This window comes from Dromaius novaehollandiae, chromosome 1 (assembly GCF_036370855.1).
Source record: "Dromaius novaehollandiae isolate bDroNov1 chromosome 1, bDroNov1.hap1, whole genome shotgun sequence".
NCBI lineage: Eukaryota > Metazoa > Chordata > Aves > Casuariiformes > Dromaiidae > Dromaius > Dromaius novaehollandiae.
The window spans coordinates 210,644,027-210,660,830 of record NC_088098.1 but is presented as its reverse complement, the minus strand read 5'-3'; the positions used below and the strand labels follow the sequence as shown (position 1 = coordinate 210,660,830).

Genomic DNA, 16,804 nt, shown 5'->3' with positions numbered 1-16,804 from the left:
AACAGTCCTCATCTTCAATTCAGACAAACAAACGTGTCTGCGAACAAAGATCAAGGCAATTTCAAAGCTTAAATGTGATCCAAAACATTAGGAGAATACAGTTTTAAAAGCCAATTTTACAGTGTCTGGAAACTTCTTGCATTGCACAGACAGCTGCTCGTGTGAGTAGTCGTTGCGTATAATATGGGTTCAGTGCTAGAGAGAACATTGGTTTCCTTTTGAGGTTCCAGCAAGTTACACAAAACGAGAATTATACACTTACGGCTCGCACGCAAACTGTAATATGCCGTGGGTTTGGAGGACGGGAATCTCTCTATCTACAATTTGCATCTCATTTGCTATTACAACTCCAGGCCTAGGAGGTTGCAGCAACTAGGTTACGGCTCACGGATGACTGCTGGTGGCTGACCTCAATCGAACACCACTGACAACCATGACCTAAGCCGTACAGCTAGCTGTTATCATGAGCAGATCACTTGGACGGGAGCTTAATCTGAATGATGTCAAGAGTAGTTTTCTTACTGATGTTACCAGTGCTGATCTCTCTGCTGAACCATTCCCATGTCTTTATATACTCCCTCCACCAAAGTCCTAAGGTTTGGAGAAAGGACCCCTTGGCAGTGGCTTGTCCAGCAGTACTGGATGGTCTCTGCTCATTCCCATCTAATCCAGGACAAGTGGCTGGGCTTCTGAACCTCAACTTTGGTAGTTGTTTAATGGGATGTAATATATGGCTGCATTACAGAGCACTATGGGCCAAACAAGATATTTATCGCACATTCTTGTACCCCTCAGAGGAAAGATTCTAGAGAAAGGCAGATAATCTACAAATTAGAAATAAAAAAGGTTCTAAATAAGAAATCTGTCATCTCAGTACAACAAATGCCGTGGAAAAAACACCACTGAGCTATCCTCCAATTATTTAACCACCACTTGAAGACAACTAGATATGAAGGCAAACGTAGATCATCCTGCAGGAAATCTGTGCTGTCCTTTCTTGACAGCTCCCTCCTCCTCACTTCTCAGGCTTCCTCAGTCTTCCATAGACTCAGCCTTCTGATGGTATTTTTTTTTTCTCTCAAGGCATTAATCATCTTGCCTCCCTCCCTCTGTCCTTAGTCCAGCATTTCTATAACTGCATTTCACAAAAGTCATTTTTAACATTGATGGACAGCTAAACTATCTCTATGCATATATTATATACATACACGTAACACAAATGCACGCATGCATGATCTTTTCCAGTCCAGCCTCCAGTCAGCTCTGCGATGATCTCCGTACTGACCTCACGGGGTGCTGTTTTGCCAAGAACATGTTTTGCTTAAATGCTGAGATCAGTTATCCAACTGTCCAAATGACTTTTGGCATCACTATGGAGAGTAGCTAGCCTACCATGACTACCCTCTGACCTGGCCCCTCATCCTGGTCCTTGTTTGAATATATTACTTGGAACTTTTTCTTCTTTTCTAATACAGAGAGGAAAAAGGAAAATGCATGAAACGCTCCCATATGTGTAATCTGACCTTTTGTGCCTACAGCTCTTGTCACCTTTGCGTGCACTCTCCCTGCTATCTTGGTATATTGTCAGCCTAATTAAATGTGTCTTTAAATAATATGCAGTCGAATGCACAGCACTCAGCATGTTTGGCCCTGTTACCAGAGCATCTGGAGAGCAATTTGTACAATAATACAATACAAGTACAAAATGATACATCCTTTCTATCAAACTTCCCCCCAGGACCTCTAAATATTCTTCCAGTGATGTAGTTTCAAAACCTTGCAACTTTTATTTCCCACTTTCTTTGCTTTTCAAAATTTTAGCTCTATTTTTTCCATATGGTGTGAGCAGAACTATGTCCAAATATTCCAGGTGAGAAAAATACCACTAATTTCATACAAGTGCTTTCACTTTTATCATTTTTTTTGAGACTGAGCTTAACCATTTCCAGTTTCAAAAGCACCCATAGCATAGAAAGGTATTTACAGTAGACTATAAATCAAATAACTAATAAAGTCCCTGATAATTTTCCAAAAAAGTTAAAAAATGTAAACTCCCATCTTCCTCTTCCAACTGTTTTTAATCAAGGAGAGTATGAAATAATAAGTTTTCTAAGTTCAGAATGGGGAAAAAAATTACTTTGAGATGAAACTGAAGATTAAAAGCCTTTTGATTCCATGAGCTGTTTGACAAACATTTCTATGGAACAGGAACTGTAGCAAGATATTATAAAATATTTATATCAATTTGCAACATGCGTGACCACATGTTGGTCAAGACAGCAGAACTGCTTATTTCAACTAGGAAACAGTAAATCTTCCCTTTGGCAAACCTTCAAATGAGTTTAGAAAAAAAAAGTTTCAGTTCTTGATTCCATTAGATACTACAACTTAAAATGCAAATAATATTGCTCTTGGCAAGGCTGCTGCCTGTCCACCTCAGCACAATTACTCCAGCATCTCCTAGCTCAGACAAATTTTGGCCGAGGCCAACGCAGCAGCTTCCTTCCTCCAGCAGAATATCTATTCTTCTGTAACCGAAACAATTAGGCTGACTGACGCAAAGATGAAGTGTGACTGTGGTAAGGGTAACAAACATAGTCCTCACTCCTTGAATATACACTCTGATCCCAAAGTAACTGGACTGCTATCTGGGTGATCAGGAAAAGGCAATGACCAAAGTATCAGTTTGACTCATTCAACTTGTGTCTGTTAGGAGACACTAGCTGATGCATCCAACCTGAAAACCCACCACTCAGAGCTGGGTTTCAACTGAGTAAGTCCTGCCGTGCTCAAAGAGCATGGTACAGCACGAGGAACACTGCAGGCAGATCCACTACAGCCTGGAAAGACTGGGAACATTGAAGAGATTTTCACTTACGACCTGCTCTGAAAGAGTTGTATGTAGGATGGCAGCATGGCCATCAGCTTTGATTCCTTCAAAAGCAGCTGCTGAGGCTGAGCACATCCTTGGGAACAGACTCCTAAAAGTCAGACTTTAATCCAGGGTTTTGATTCTCCTCCGCCTTGCTGAAAGTCGTGCAGCGTCAACAAAATAAAGCAAATTTAAAACGACTTTGAACATGATTAGTATTTGAAATAATTGAAGGGATTGAAGAATTAGGTCCTGGATATTCACAACCCAAAAGATAAATACTGGGATATATATACTGGAATATATATATATTTCCCAGTATATACTGGGAAAAACAAAAACAATGCTACACTTTGGCACTAATATGATTCTGTCAGTTCCCAATAGCTATCTGATGTATTACTAGACACAATAGCCCTTATCCTTGGGGTTGAAACTCAAATATAAGCAGTTATCACAACATCCGCAACATCTGGGAGAAGGAGCACTCACTCCTGGAGTTGTTTGGTTACCCTTATGTCTGGTATTGAACAGAAGTTCGAAATGAACACTCTGCTTTATCAACTTTTACACATCCAACTAAAGCATGGTTGTCAGAGTATATATACGGCATGTCTTTGGTGTGCATGGAAAAGCTTTGCTTCCTGTTCCATTGATCTGTAGGAAGTACTGACCTTCTCAGGTCTGTCTTTAACCAACGTCATTTACTTTCTGGCCATGTTTCTGCCTTCCTGCTACATGACAGGACCCTTTCCCAACCAAGGAGAAGAGGTCAGTGGTTTTGACAGACTGATCCAATACTGATCTTGATAAACTACAGGATCTTCTTACAGGGAAGGCTTGAAGCTGGATGGCACACCGGGGAGAAAGCAGCTATTGAAGGATGCTCGTAGAACTGCATCAACAACCCCTTCAGTGAAAACCATGCCCTGGACAAAGGTCTGGGATTTCTAGAAACAGGATCCTGTGTAAGCTACAATCCTGTGTAGCTTTTTTAGTTGGTTGGAAGAGAAAATTTAAACCAGCAATTTAAAAAGACTGGCATAGTTTTTCGTTTGTGCCTTCATGCCACTATAATCGTTTCAGTAATATCTCAGTGATGCTGTATTCTTGTGTCTGAAAACTTGCCTATGAGAAATTTGTAGTAGCTGATGAAGCCCAGATGATCTGTACCCAAGGAAATGGTAATCCCAAGACCAGGGTGCTAGGCCAGTCCCTCAGGACCCAGGACTCCAGTACAAGATTAAGGAGGAGTGAGGCAGCGGGGCTTTCCCTGCACTGAGCTGAACAGATTGGTTTGGGAGCTGACAGCATGGGAGTCTGTTTGAGGAAAATGTTTCCGGATGGGAAGCACTGATCAGAGCAGCAAGGCAAGCGCCTGAATTTCAGGTCTTTTGCAGTTTTTAATACCATTGTGTCTTACATACAGGGCCAAATCTGGTAGCTCTGAAGGCTGTAACAACAACAGAAATATCATATTAACCAAGTGTGGCCAGCAAGCTGGTTAAGAAACCAGCTTGACAGACTTCCGAGACCTTTTTGTCAGAAACCATGTGACGAAGAAAGCAGAATGGATGGGTAAAGCAAAAATGAGTAAGTTTATGGTTTATAAACTGTATAGATCTACAATACCATGAAATGGGCAGGAAGAAGCCATTAGGATAATCCAACCCCAATGGCAGTGCCATACTCTGCCTTGAGAGCAGACACTATTTCTCCAGGACCCAAGGGGATTCAGATAAAGTCTCCTAGGCACCGGCACTCACAGATTCACTTGGAATTTCATTCCTAAAGCAACGTCTATTATTTTATTCTATGAAAGCTGTAGCTTGCTCATTCACTCCCATACATCTTTATCTTTTCATCTTCTTTCACAGAAAGTGCAAAGAAGTCCAGTGGCAGAGCTGATAATTAGTGTCAGATTATTTTGTCAAAGTTACTGTTTTAAGGATGTACTGGCTCTGGAACTAACATTTGGAGCTTTCAGGAAGACCAGTGAACATTTTGTATGGGGGGTAGCAGTCACATAGTGTCATCAGACTTCCTCTGATGATTTCCTGAAGGGAAGTTTTGGGGTTTTCTAGCAAGTATTAGGTGCGTGCGTGTCACAACTAAAGGAAACAAATACTATTAGTGTCAAATCTGCAAGATGAACCTTACTACAACTTTGTCACAAAGTAAATGAAACTTGCCACAACAATTTGGTTATTTCCACGGATACTGTAGCTTGATTATTTCCCCAAAAACTTTTGGTATGCTAACAATGCCGCTAATAAACACACGGGAATCCTTCAGACATATACCCAACGACAGCTCCCATGCATTTGCTGCTCTAGGCTATGTTAGGCAATTCACTGCACACAGCACATATCTGAAGATCACAAAAACGCTCCATTTGGCACAGTATGGCCATCTACTTTCTACTGATGGAGGCTGTTGTCAGTCCATCAGCCTTGTGTTCAAGTTTGTCCACTGGTTTCCATATAGTTTCTGATGCAACGTTCAATTTGGGGGTTTACTTTTTTAAAGAAATCAATAGATTGAGCCCTTGGCTACACAGACTGTATTCTGATATATATTGTGGTCTCTGAGCCACTGCAGTAACTGGTCTTCTGAGACAAGGTGGATACCTCATAGCAGAGCAAAGAGTGCGCAAGCCAGGTACAAGCTGTCAAGGACATCTAGCTCTGAAAGAAACTTTCAGGAGAAAATCAAGTGGATCCAGAGTTTGACCTTCTGGAAATGACCAAAAGCCTTCTCTTCAGCAACGCTCTTCCACTCTACCCATCACAATTCAAAACAACCTTTTATTCCTAAAGCTCTACCAGCTCAACCTTTCCAAAACACAGAGCACAATGAAAGAGAGCCTGTCCGCAAGTGGAGTGGGGACTCCCTGAAGGAAGCAGGGCAGTGTCTCAGTGGCTGAGTCCTGGGATGACAATCAGTGATAAAAAGCCTAAAGATGAGCAAGTAGGAGGGTCTACAGTCCAAAGGGATGAGCTAAATCTTCTGCTGGAATAAATTTCCAACGTGAAAACTTGAAGGTCATCTTTTTAAGTTTATCCAAAAACTAACCCTTCCTCCCAAGACTGGTGGTTTCATTTTGAGCTTGATGCAGGCCTTTGTTTAGCAATGGGCTAGGGTGAAAATTATGAATTTGGCATGCAGGCCATGCAAAACCATACCGTGCATGTACTGAAAGGAAAAGCAAAGTGGACTAAATTTTCTTGGTTACTTGGCTGGAGGATTTGGCTTAGCAATCCATCTAGCTCTTCTTTCCATCTTAAGACAAATTGGATTCCAATGGTAAAACCATGGCTCCAGTGAATTAAATGGCAAAACTCCTGCTGATTCCAAAACAGATCAGATATGATAGGATTTGTTTGTTCGGCAAAAAATTAAATGCAAATAATAATGCACATTTCATTATTACAGAGTCAAATTTCAGTATCAGGTACTGTATTGAAGAAATAAAGTATTACTTTCAGCTTTTGTATTTCCAGAGCTATATAGATAATTGTAGATGCAGACAGATATCTAATGTGATTATCAAGGAAATATTAACAGGATGGGTGTCTAATTTGCATTGTGTTCAGATTCCATAGATTTACACTAGCAGTGCCTAAATATCTTCACAACTCTGATCACAAAGGTTACCAGAAACTACAGATTCTCTAGCGGATGTTAATAGTTTAGTTATTATATACATTTGCACTTCTGAATAAAATAAGATTATTCTAAGGGGCCTGGCTGCACAAAAAAAAGCCATTTAAAACTGTTTTCAAGGGAGCTCTAATTTCTTGCCAAATACCCCTAATATAAAATCAGATTAAAGGCATCTGGAAATGGAAAAAAGGGGAATGTGCACAAATTAATCTAGGCAAGTTATATGACTTGCAAGTAAAAGCAAAGCTGTGGGGCTTCCTCCCGATAACAAGAACTCGCTTACGGACAAACACACACATAAGGATTGCCAGCCAAGGAGAAAGAACTGTTAAGAAAACAAAGAACACGTCCAAAATTAGGGCTTCCTGCTTCTTAATTTAGGCCAGCCCATCCCACCCCAGCGAGCCAGCATTTCCCTCCAGATAATCTGCTCCAGCTGCAAGCTGTTTGTGCACCGCTGGGTCACGAGCAGTTGGTTGCTCTCGCTACAAGGTGGCTTCATCTCACTCAGCGTGGGCTAGGTGAGCCTCGCAGATGTGCGGTTTGTCAGGCACACCAAGCTCCTCACCTTCCAAATCTGAGACCTCCTCTGCAATCTCCAAGGCTTAAAGCACGCCAGCATATTAAGAGGATGTGCATGTGCTTGGCATTTATTGTTTTGCTAATGAGAGCGTCCAGAATCACTAATTAGGGAGTTAGTGCCCCTAGCAGGAGCACTTGAGATAAAATGGCATTCTGGGAAAGCCTCCACCAGTTAGTTCCACCCATTTAAGCACGAACAGAAAAAAAAAAAATTGAAAGCAAATATATAGCAGCCCTTTCACATGGAGCCACGTAAATGTGTATTTGCTGTTGATTTTTTCTTTTTTTTTGGTTTAGAGGAACAGGAAACAATAACGTGCAGGTATTAAACTGTAACCGTGGAGACAGACAAATTCTGTTAGCGCGGTTTTGTCCCCAAGTATTTGATTACTTGGAGCTTTATTGGAGCCTGGAGCAGAGCCAGGTGGTGCCTATTGATGGCACTGAAAGCAGAGAAATGCACTGCAGGTCAGTCACTAGAAGAAACCTTTCTGCTTCCACTTTGCCAAGTTACTTGGAGATGTGGCTGATGAAAACAGCTTCTTTTCATCAGTTACAATGCAATTCTTTCAGGCTCTTTCTCACCTCGGACTTATTGTCAGTCCTGTACACAGGCTGGTGCTGAGGTCTGTAATGAAGGCACCATAGAAATTACACAACAAGCATTTATTGACCTCCCAACTGCATCTCCTTGCCCTCACATAAATTTGAGCTCACTTATTATGGCGCCTCTGGCTCAATACTTGCTTTTTAGGAGACACTCAAACAGTTGATGCTTCAAATGAAACCCTTTCTCAGAGTCAAATCCTGTCCCTATTGTAACCTATGGGAATTTCACCCTCAGACTTCTATGAGACAACAATTTGGCCATTAATCCACAAAAATTTGCTACTGTAGTTCACGCTGCACCTCCATTTAGGACCGTGTTGTTCAATTCACTCCAAACCAGTTTGTTTTCATTTTAAAGAGAACTGCATAGACTATAGAGGAATTCAAACACCAACCACATCAAAAGCAGGCAATAATGGCATTAACTATTGGACTGCTGGATGAAGACTGCCAAACCCAGCTCCACAATACCCCCAAACCTGCTAACAGTTGCTAAGACAATGAGAACATCGAAGAAAAAAGTGTCTCCCCACTTATTTCAACAAAAAGAAAGCAAAAAGTCCATAAACAAGAAGTTTCTACACTGCGCAGTCTAGGACCATGAAGGCCTTTCACTTTCAAGAGCAGAAGCTGATTCTTTAGGTGAAGGAATATTAAGGATTAAATTCCGGTCTTGATATCCACAGGGGCACGCACTGCTGGGAGTGCACCTTAGGGCAGGCCTTCTCAATTGCCACTTGCACATCTTGGCTGACTTCATGAAGCTTTGATAATGTGTTGCATTCATAATCAGATGTATCTCTACAGTCACTGGTTTCTAATCGTGTTTCATTTGCAGATCTCTGAAAATTTTCCAGGGAGATGCAGATGGTTACAGAAATGTCGCATACATGGTTTGCTGTTCAGCTTACATGAGCTTAACCATCCTTCACAGCTCCACCGAGACGTGATTCACAGACTGCCAGTTCCCAGGTTAAACACCAGCGGTATAGACAACGCAAGAGATTTTCAGAGGCAATCAAGGCCACAGTAACTCCCCTCACATTCAGTCTGTTAGCTGACTTTTCCAACCTTGGCAATAGCTCCTAGCTCTCATTCATAGCTAATGCTAAGTTATACTCATGGACTTCATACCTAAAACATTTTGCAGCACCTGGAGAAATACCTTTTCAAATACAATGGCAGATTACTCTGTGTGGATTGGAGTAAATAGGATGATATCCAGGTTTCTGCATCTCTTGTTAATAAAACATATATTTCTCTCCTCCTCCCTCTCATCATTCCTGTTTAAGTGATCCGGCACACTCTAAATATGCGCAAGGGCTCTATTATGTACCCGCACGAGGTAGAGCAGGTTTCACTGGACTGTAACTGATTTGTTTCAGATGAAGGGATGCTGTTAACCACCACTGTGAATATAATTGCTTAGTTGCTTTCCACATTCTTGCCATTGTTGGCCTGGCTACTGCAAAGCCAAGCTGGTGAGGAATTCCCTAATGCTGGTTACAAAAAAAAAGTCTTCAAGTCAAAGTAGGGAGCTCATTTGGACGTGCCTGCAGCTGGGGACACACAGCAGTGTGAACGGCCCTTTTCACTATTTCACTTCTTGTCACGCTCTTCCTTGACACCAGAGCCAACTCCAGGAGGAGAAATTCTCCAGGTGAACAGAGAAAGGGAACTTCACAGACGGTCGTAATACTGAGCCACCACCTCCAAGCGAGCCCTGGGATGTACAACATCCGATTCCTTTCATCACACGCGGCAGGGAGCTCAGTAGGCTTTAGTGCCAAGCGGGCTTTCCCTAAAGGCTGTCACTCACGGTCCTTCCTTCCACAAAGCACAGTTCTGTTCCTGACACGTTACCTCTGTAGTATGTCCTGTAATATTAAATTTGTGGGGAAAAGAATGAATTCCAACTGAAATCAGAGCTGCACACTCCCAACTAGCTACACAATGGGAAGAAAAGACACAGGTAATTCATCAGATGGGGGCTTGTGAGATATGGATTCAGTTCCCTCTTCTGTCCCACACTCCTTGTCTGAAGTAGTGTATTTCCAGCTTGGATGCTGGTTGCACCCAGAGCCTGCAGCAAAGACTGGGCCCTCCCATGTTAGGCATTACATATACACAGGAGAAATACATTCTGATTTAAAGCTTGTTGAGCACTGTAGCATGAAGACTGGGAAAGTTATGGGGAAAGTTTTTGCAAGGGTATAATTGGATGAGTCTGACAGTCCTTGGGAGCTGGGTACCCAGGTAACCTTAGTGTCTCTCTACTGCTGTTTCAAACTCCATTTCTAATCCAGACTCTTTGTTTTTCTTTTCTAAGTGGCAGGAAAGGCTTCTTCCACCGTCTTCATCATTGCACTTGAGTCTTCTCCTTTGCGGCCACTTTGTCTCTCTCATATGGAAAACTCCTCTACACGTTGCCTCTTCCAACTTCATTCTTTTCCAAACACCGGAAATGAAGGCCTTCTGATTTTTGTCATGCTTTTCTTTAATTAGAGATATAATGTTATTGTACACATAAGTCTTTAGAGAATGAGAATCCTCAGCTTTTTTTGTACCTTTTAACTTATCTCTCCCTTTGTTTTAATGATCAAATCAGATTATTTAAATCTGCTTTGAAAATAAGGAAACACTATGGTCTAAAACATTCTGAACATTTTGCTTGTTTTAAACAATGAATCAACATAATTTCTGCTTCTGAAAAGAATCAATGGTGTGATGTAGTCCTTCATAAAAACAGCTTCACCACATTTTAGATACAAGACTACACTTATGAGTAGCCCTTAATAGCAGCACAGAAGAATATGCCTGATGCATTCCAGGTATTAGGAGAGGATTGTCCATTACGGATAGAATGAAAGAACGGGCGCATATTCCTTCTCAATAAATACTAAAGTTTTGTTCTGGGCTATGAACAAACCCTCAAAAATAACTGTATTAAAAGAGCTCCTGTGATGCACCACAGCTCCAGGGCCCAAAACACACTGTTGAAAAAGATCAAAACGAACCAACAAAAGACAGGCTCTGTCCCAAAGAGCCAACTGGTAAAAAGAAACAGAAGAAATCAGAGAAGCAGTATTGATTAGCACAACGAGCTGTGTCCTCAGCACAAGCCTCGCAGTGCTTGCAGCGTGCCAGCAGTCCAGTCAGTAAGCCAGCTCCAAAATATTGTTATGTTAAAGTAATACTTCTGTGAAAGCAGTTTTTTTTCGAGGGTGACATGCTTCTCAGACGTAAAACACAGAGGATCTTTGGCTGAAGTGTTACTGTAAGTGACATGGAGAAACCCCCCTCGCCATAGGACACTGATTTATTGCGCACTGCTCCACTGAAACGTCTGTACAGAAGATCACTGCTGCTCCTAACAGGCTGCATAACGCCCAGCTGAGCACGCGGTGCAAATTAGAGAAGTTCACACTGCCAGCTTTGGCAACAACTGGGCCTGCTGGGAAAGAGATGGCTAAGCAGGAAAATCATGCTGTAACATAACAGAGAGCCAAGGAATGTCTCCTCAGAGGGAGTGTATGTCTACTGAACAGACACTATGGATCTGCACAGTAGAGAGGAAAAGAGCCTGTTGTTCTTTGTAAAAACAAGAATCACCGACTAAGAGATGCTCCAACTTCTGCCTTGTTTCACATAGCTGGGCTGCATTACTAGCCACAGGAGGTACCTAATCAGCATAATTTACTTGATCATTAACTACCTAATATGCAACAGTTGCCCTCAGAATTAATCGGGTGAACCAGGAACGGCAAAACAGAGAGTTAAAAGTGACACGGTATTAGATTTTTCCTTTTCATATTACTCACCTAATGGCAGCAGCAGCAGACCAGCCTTAACTGTTCCCCAATATTTTAATCAAACTTTTCATAGGAACATTCTGAAGGAAAAAGGTTACAAAAAAATAATGGTGTAATGCCAATGACTTTGCATGCTCAGATCCTAAGAACAGAATTACACCACTGGTGTTATTAGGGGAAGATTGTCAGGGGGAAACTCTGGGGCTAGAAACAGCTTGTGTTTCTTTAATAGAGACATGATTATGTGCTTAGAAAGCAATTCCATGGCATTTACCTGGAATGGGCCTATTTCCACAGAATGTTGTTATATATGTTTTTGCCGACAAGGTCTACCTAGTTATAACACTACAGCTCACAGAATGGTTGAGGTTGGAAGGGACCTTTAGAGGCCTAGTCCAAACCCCTTGCTCAAGCAGGGTGACCTAGAGCAGGTTGCTGAGGACCCTGTCCAGACAGCTTAAATCACGATGCTATAAATCACCTACCTATTTATACTAGAAGGTAATAGAAATAAATAAAGACATTAAAAACCAACAATGTAAGCAAACTTTACAAGATAGTTAATGTTCCAAGCATGGCATACTTAAATCCTTAGAAACTAGATATCTGAGTCCCTAAAGACATTACTTTTATCACTTATATACCTCTAAAGTAAACAATGTGGTCAACCTGTGCATTGCTATGTGGTGATTCTTCTTAGGCAACCTTGGAAAAAAAACCTAAACTCTTCCTGTCCTGTATAATTTGTGTAAAGCATTATTTAATCACAGGCACTCTTCATAAGATGTAGAGTCTTTCCCCATATTCTTTTTGTCTAGTGGCTAAGGCTCGGCCTGCATTAATGTCTCACATCTCCCCACACACAAGATGCTTCATCAGGGTTAAGACTCCTGTGTCACCAGAGAGCTCCTAATTGGGCACAGGTATCTAAGCAAAGCTAAGGTTTGGGAAGAGCAACACCATTTCTCAAAACTGAAAAAAAGGCTAACAGAGGCAATACTCCTGTACCTCATCTTCAGGCAGATTTCCTAATTAGCTCGGATGGTTGTACCCTATAGGTGCTTATTTATTCCCAGTGATTATAAGGGAAGGCTAGAGAACTACCTCTGGTGTAATGTCTCCACTGCAGAGCAACTCCAGCTGAGATGTCCGCCAGCACTGTTATCGCATTGTGTCCTGCTTCCCTTTCCCCTTGACCTGATGTAGCTGCACTGGCTGAAATACTCTACGTGTCAAAGAGAGACTGAGGATAACATGGTTCAGAAAAGTGTAAGATGTTTGGGGATGGCACTACACCAAAGAGTGTAAATGGCTTAAACTGATATTCCATCTTCAGGGAGGTTGCACTTCAGTCCTATTATATTCATTCATAAATTCTGTGAATACATACCAATCCTATGAATCGAAGATGTCATAAATCCATGTAAATGGTAAGTTAAATATGATCTCAAGTCCCCCAATAGCTCACTTTCCACACACATTTTACTGCGAACACTAAGACATTTCCGCTTTCCAACACAACTGCCATGCAAAGTTCACAAGTTCAATTTCTTGGTCTGCGGCTGAAGCATGCAATGGGTTTTCCATTTTACTGTACCAAAGGGAAGTTTTTCCAGACTGCAGAAGAACTACAGCCAAACATGGATGTTTAGTTTCAGCACCGCAGGAAGAGCTAAGAAGCACACGCTAAACACACTCCTGCCAGCATAGTTCTTTCGGGAAATCATAGACTACAGTTTTACAGCATTTTCCCTAAAAATGAGAAGGAATTAATTCATTGCTTCCATCTTGGACAAAAGGTTAAAGAAAGATTCTGAAAGGCCAGGGCTCAGGGGTAAGTAGATGGGGCCTACCAAATACTCTGCAAACTTCCTTTTTTTTGAGTAAGAATAGCACCCTGGAAGGTCTCACCTGCTGAGTCCCAGAGCCACTGTCCTGTAGGTGATATTAACAGAGCAAGCACCTGCCCTAAATAGCTTATAAAGCCTAAGAAGTGCCAGCTGGTACAGGCAGGCAAGGCAGCATAAATATGTTGCTGCAAGACAAGTGATGATTCTGATGTATTAGTAGTCTAACCTGGTAAGACAGTTATTTCTGAAAAGTTGATACTGTAGTAGATTTGGAGATACTTGAAAGAAGTTCTTTCCAATATGGGGAGGAATCGGGGAGAAAACAGAATAGGTATCAAGAGAATGATGGAGGGTCATGTTGCAGGCTGCTTTGAAGTGGGAGTCAACAACTTGACAATAACTAAAAGAAGCCACGCAGCTAGGATTGCCTGTGCATGGCTCTTACAGCACAAAGAGTTTAGGTTTGATTCACTACAAAAGAGGGCAGAAAGAAAAGCAGCAGTAGGAGAGGCTAGTGAGAAGGCAGAATTGCTTCAGATTAAGCCAGAGAAAAGTAATTCAGATACAGAATAACAAAAGCCTAGATGAAACTTTAGCTGTGTAGATACAAAGAAAAGCCATACATTAGAGATGTCACACAAAACACCAACTGACAAGCAATGGTACTGACTGCAGTCTTTAGAGAGACCTAGGTTATGGGTTAAGCACTAGGAAGAAGGCTGCTGATGCCTACAGTGGTCCAGAAAAGACATGGGGGAATGAAAGGTCAAGTTCTCCATCCCAGCTGCACACAGATCGAGCTAATAGCTACACATCCCTGAGGAGAGGTAAGATAAGATTGTATCTGAATTAAGCTAAGATTGTAGTCTGGAGAAAAAGGGAGACATCTGGGTGTGGAGAAATATAACTCTAGGATATATATAGAGAGGTAGTAGTTGTATTTGTAGTTACAGTTAAGATCTCTCAAAGATTAAAGGAAAGGAAGAAGAGAAGGGGACAAATGATGAAAGATCTTTCATCAAGAAGGTCCTCCAGCCAAAAAAAGAAAAAAGTGATGAAAAAAGTGATGAGAAAAGCAGGAGTAGAAAGGAATAGCCGCAGAAGACAAAGGATGTCAGGATTTCAAGAAGAGAGATGTCATTAACTGCTGAAATGACTGACAATAGGATAGGAGGAAGCGTATAAAATACTAGCTTTGAGCTTTTCCTAAGGAGAGGTCACCAGAAATGTTGCTTCCAGTAGGAGTAAACAGCATGTGTCCCACAGTTACTTAGAGCAAAGAGAAATGTTGCATTTGAACTTCAATTATTGAAGAAGAAACTCTCACATCACCAGTATCTAGTCCACTAACTTAAACTTCTGATGTCACAGCCATATCCTTTGCAAAAAACCTGTGATGCAAAGAATTTATGGCTTTTTTAAAGGGCAAAGTTCAGCTGCAAATGGGAGAAAGGGAGAAACACATTTACAAAAAACAGCAAAACCACAGAAAGGGTGAAGTAGAGCCAATGGAATGAAAACACCCTGGGAGCGCCCAGCTCCTGTCCTATTGAATCAGGCTGAACATTTTTATGTGAAGAGCTTGTACTAGCCTTAAAACAGCCATAAGGTACAAAGTCTTGCTCACTTGCTTTTTTTCTAAAGTTTTTCTACTCCTTAAAAATAAATAAATAAGATTCCTAGCTTTCAAAAACCCTGCTGAGGAGTTGCCAGTGGGTGCCTGGAGGCTGAAGAACTTCAAATTACTAGCTGATGCTTCTAACCCATATGATCAAAGACCAGATGCTTGTTTTATTCCTCAAGCATTTCCTTGGCATCTACCTGCCCATGGAAGAATGTGGCCAGTTTGCCCCAGGGCAGCACCCATTCATCCAGCATGGGCAGGGAGCTGTGGCTGGGGAAGCAGTAGAAAACAAGCTGGGAGACATCAACCTTATGACACTCCCTGCACACATACAGTAAAGCCGATGATGAGGGAACACTGCCCTGCTTGAGAGGGAGACATCAGGGTTAGGCTCAGCCTCCCTTTCTGTGAACTGAGAAAGCTCTCCATCTCTGAAGCTGAGGATTTATGCAGGTGGCAACTGACTCAGGTGGTGTGAAAGGATTTGGTTCACCCTGGTCCTACTTACTGCTAGTGAATGGCCCTCAGGACAGATACAGCGAGAGCTGCAATAATACAAGCTAGGTCACTCCATCCTGCTAACGTGCCTCTCCCCTCTCCCCAGTGGTCTGCCCTGCCCAAAAACTATAGCTCTCTGCACTGGTCTCCACATAGAGCCTACAAAACAACATCTATATTAGCAGCAGAACTGTGATGCTCCAATGGGAACTGCACTGAGGTCGTAAGTTGTGCCACCAGCCTCACTGAGCTAATGTCATGGCAGTAGACAGCCATCAAGGGAAGAGATTGCCTGAGCTTCTAGGTCTCTCTCTCTCCTTTTTTTTTTCTCTTTTGATTCCTTCTGAATCCTGATGAGCTCATCACCGTGACTTCTTAGATCCAGGGCCAAAACAATAGGAAAGTTCATAACACGCAAGTTATTGAACACTTTTCCCAATAGCGCACATCTTTGTTCATAGATCCCTTGACTAATGTAGACCCTTCCCAATTCGGAACCTGGAGGACTGCATATTTTAAAAGGGTATTCATCCTGTATTAAAAAAAGTATGCCTTAACTACAGCCAGATGTGCACTGAACTCTGCAAAGAGCTTTTCCTACCAGTGCCGCTTGGTTTATTGCTATACCTGTTGCGTAGCTCAGGAATTAATAGAATGTAAAACGTTTTATGAATTCCCTCCACTCTCATCCAGTGTTAATATATTCAATATGTTTTTCTAAAACCACATGCAGGCACATACATGCATATTTTTTCCCATTTCTTTTAATTTATTTGCATAACTTAACTCCCAAAGCTAACCTGGAAAATTCACAGAAAGTAGACACAAACTCCATCCACCCTTACAAAACCTCAGTCTATTTCTATTCATATAAAGGATCATTTCCAGCAGATGACATTTGACCTTACTGAAGCTAGTGGCAAAACTTTGAGGGGCTTCAATAAAAGCAAGTTTGGCCCTAAAAAACACCAGGACTATGCCCTCCTCCCATTTTTGAAGAGCTAAGCACTGAAGCAAGGGAGTAGACGGGGATGTCTCCTATAGGAGCTGAAGGAAAAACAGGTAGTGTGGGCAGGAAGGAGATGAGCCGGCAGCTGGGCAGGCGCAGCAGCACAGCAGGGACAAGGACAGTGTCACACCAGGGACCCATCCAACCTGGCTTCCTGGCTCTGGCAACGGCCAGCACCAGCTGTTTGAAAAAATGGGCAAGTCCAAAACACCCTTTGCATCCAGAGAGTTTTCTTCTAAAGGGCAGGAGTTGGTGCCTGAAGGGTTTATCTGCATCTACATA

The 16,804-nt window shown here is 42.0% G+C and overlaps 1 protein-coding gene across 3 annotated transcripts in view; it reads right to left on the bottom strand.

Moving 5' to 3' along the window:
- ME3 (malic enzyme 3) overlaps positions 1-16,804 on the bottom strand; it is a 125,631-nt gene that overhangs the window by 69,347 nt on the left and 39,480 nt on the right. The gene's annotated exons all lie outside the window — the stretch shown is intronic.